This window comes from Entelurus aequoreus, linkage group LG25, assembly GCF_033978785.1.
Source record: "Entelurus aequoreus isolate RoL-2023_Sb linkage group LG25, RoL_Eaeq_v1.1, whole genome shotgun sequence".
Classification (NCBI taxonomy): domain Eukaryota; kingdom Metazoa; phylum Chordata; class Actinopteri; order Syngnathiformes; family Syngnathidae; genus Entelurus; species Entelurus aequoreus.
The window spans coordinates 6,157,253-6,160,640 of NC_084755.1; positions in this window are offsets into that span (position 1 = coordinate 6,157,253).

Here is a 3,388-nt window from a genome sequence, read left to right on the forward strand (position 1 = left end):
CACAACATACTGTACATCCATGTTGCATCAGTGCTTCCACAACATGCTGTACATCCATGTTGCATCAGTGCTTCCACAACATGCTGTACATCCATGTTGCATCAGTGCTTCCACAACATGCTGTACATCCATGTTGCATCAGTGCTTCCACAACATGCTGTACATCCATGTTGCATCAGTGCTTCCACAACATGCTGTACATCCATGTTGCATCAGTGCTTCCACAACATGCTGTACATCCATGTTGCATCAGTGCTTCCACAACATGCTGTACATCCATGTTGCATCAGTGCTTCCACAACATGCTGTACATCCATGTTGCATCAGTGCTTCCACAACATGCTGTACATCCATGTTGCATCAGTGCTTCCACAACATACTGTACATCCATGTTGCATCAGTGCTTCCACAACATGATGTACATCCATGTTGCATCAGTGCTTCCACAACATGCTGTACATCCATGTTGCATCAGTGCTTCCACAACATGATGTACATCCATGTTGCATCAGTGCTTCCACAACATGCTGTACATCCATGTTGCATCAGTGCTTCCACAACATACTGTACATCCATGTTGCATCAGTGCTTCCACAACATGCTGTACATCCATGTTGCATCAGTGCTTCCACAACATACTGTACATCCATGTTGCATCAGTGCTTCCACAACATGCTGTACATCCATGTTGCATCAGTGCTTCCACAACATACTGTACATCCATGTTGCATCAGTGCTTCCACAACATGCTGTACATCCATGTTGCATCAGTGCTTCCACAACATGCTGTACATCCATGTTGCATCAGTGCTTCCACAACATGCTGTACATCCATGTTGCATCAGTGCTTCCACAACATACTGTACATCCATGTTGCATCAGTGCTTCCACAACATGCTGTACATCCATGTTGCATCAGTGCTTCCACAACATGCTGTACATCCATGTTGCATCAGTGCTTCCACAACATGCTGTACATCCATGTTGCATCAGTGCTTCCACAACATACTGTACATCCATGTTGCATCAGTGCTTCCACAACATGCTGTACATCCATGTTGCATCAGTGCTTCCACAACATGCTGTACATCCATGTTGCATCAGTGCTTCCACAACATGCTGTACATCCATGTTGCATCAGTGCTTCCACAACATGCTGTACATCCATGTTGCATCAGTGCTTCCACAACATGCTGTACATCCATGTTGCATCAGTGCTTCCACAACATACTGTACATCCATGTTGCATCAGTGCTTCCACAACATGATGTACATCCATGTTGCATCAGTGCTTCCACAACATGCTGTACATCCATGTTGCATCAGTGCTTCCACAACATGATGTACATCCATGTTGCATCAGTGCTTCCACAACATGCTGTACATCCATGTTGCATCAGTGCTTCCACAACATACTGTACATCCATGTTGCATCAGTGCTTCCACAACATGCTGTACATCCATGTTGCATCAGTGCTTCCACAACATACTGTACATCCATGTTGCATCAGTGCTTCCACAACATGCTGTACATCCATGTTGCATCAGTGCTTCCACAACATACTGTACATCCATGTTGCATCAGTGCTTCCACAACATGCTGTACATCCATGTTGCATCAGTGCTTCCACAACATGCTGTACATCCATGTTGCATCAGTGCTTCCACAACATGCTGTACATCCATGTTGCATCAGTGCTTCCACAACATGCTGTACATCCATGTTGCATCAGTGCTTCCACAACATACTGTACATCCATGTTGCATCAGTGCTTCCACAACATGCTGTACATCCATGTTGCATCAGTGCTTCCACAACATACTGTACATCCATGTTGCATCAGTGCTTCCACAACATGCTGTACATCCATGTTGCATCAGTGCTTCCACAACATACTGTACATCCATGTTGCATCAGTGCTTCCACAACATGCTGTACATCCATGTTGCATCAGTGCTTCCACAACATGCTGTACATCCATGTTGCATCAGTGCTTCCACAACATGCTGTACATCCATGTTGCATCAGTGCTTCCACAACATACTGTACATCCATGTTGCATCAGTGCTTCCACAACATGCTGTACATCCATGTTGCATCAGTGCTTCCACAACATGCTGTACATCCATGTTGCATCAGTGCTTCCACAACATGCTGTACATCCATGTTGCATCAGTGCTTCCACAACATGCTGTACATCCATGTTGCATCAGTGCTTCCACAACATGCTGTACATCCATGTTGCATCAGTGCTTCCACAACATGCTGTACATCCATGTTGCATCAGTGCTTCCACAACATGCTGTACATCCATGTTGCATCAGTGCTTCCACAACATGCTGTACATCCATGTTGCATCAGTGCTTCCACAACATGCTGTACATCCATGTTGCATCAGTGCTTCCACAACATACTGTACATCCATGTTGCATCAGTGCTTCCACAACATGCTGTACATCCATGTTGCATCAGTGCTTCCACAACATGCTGTACATCCATGTTGCATCAGTGCTTCCACAACATAGCTGTACATCCATGTTGCATCAGTGCTTCCACAACATGCTGTACATCCATGTTGCATCAGTGCTTCCACAACATACTGTACATCCATGTTGCATCAGTGCTTCCACAACATGCTGTACATCCATGTTGCATCAGTGCTTCCACAACATGCTGTACATCCATGTTGCATCAGTGCTTCCACAACATGCTGTACATCCATGTTGCATCAGTGCTTCCACAACATACTGTACATCCATGTTGCATCAGTGCTTCCACAACATGCTGTACATCCATGTTGCATCAGTGCTTCCACAACATGCTGTACATCCATGTTGCATCAGTGCTTCCACAACATGCTGTACATCCATGTTGCATCAGTGCTTCCACAACATACTGTACATCCATGTTGCATCAGTGCTTCCACAACATGCTGTACATCCATGTTGCATCAGTGCTTCCACAACATGCTGTACATCCATGTTGCATCAGTGCTTCCACAACATACTGTACATCCATGTTGCATCAGTGCTTCCACAACATGCTGTACATCCATGTTGCATCAGTGCTTCCACAACATGCTGTACATCCATGTTGCATCAGTGCTTCCACAACATGCTGTACATCCATGTTGCATCAGTGCTTCCACAACATGCTGTACATCCATGTTGCATCAGTGCTTCCACAACATGCTGTACATCCATGTTGCATCAGTGCTTCCACAACATGCTGTACATCCATGTTGCATCAGTGCTTCCACAACATGCTGTACATCCATGTTGCATCAGTGCTTCCACAACATGCTCGTTCCAACAACTCCATGTTGCATCAGTGCTTCCACAACATGATGTACATCCATGTTGCATCAGTGCTTCCACAACATGCTGT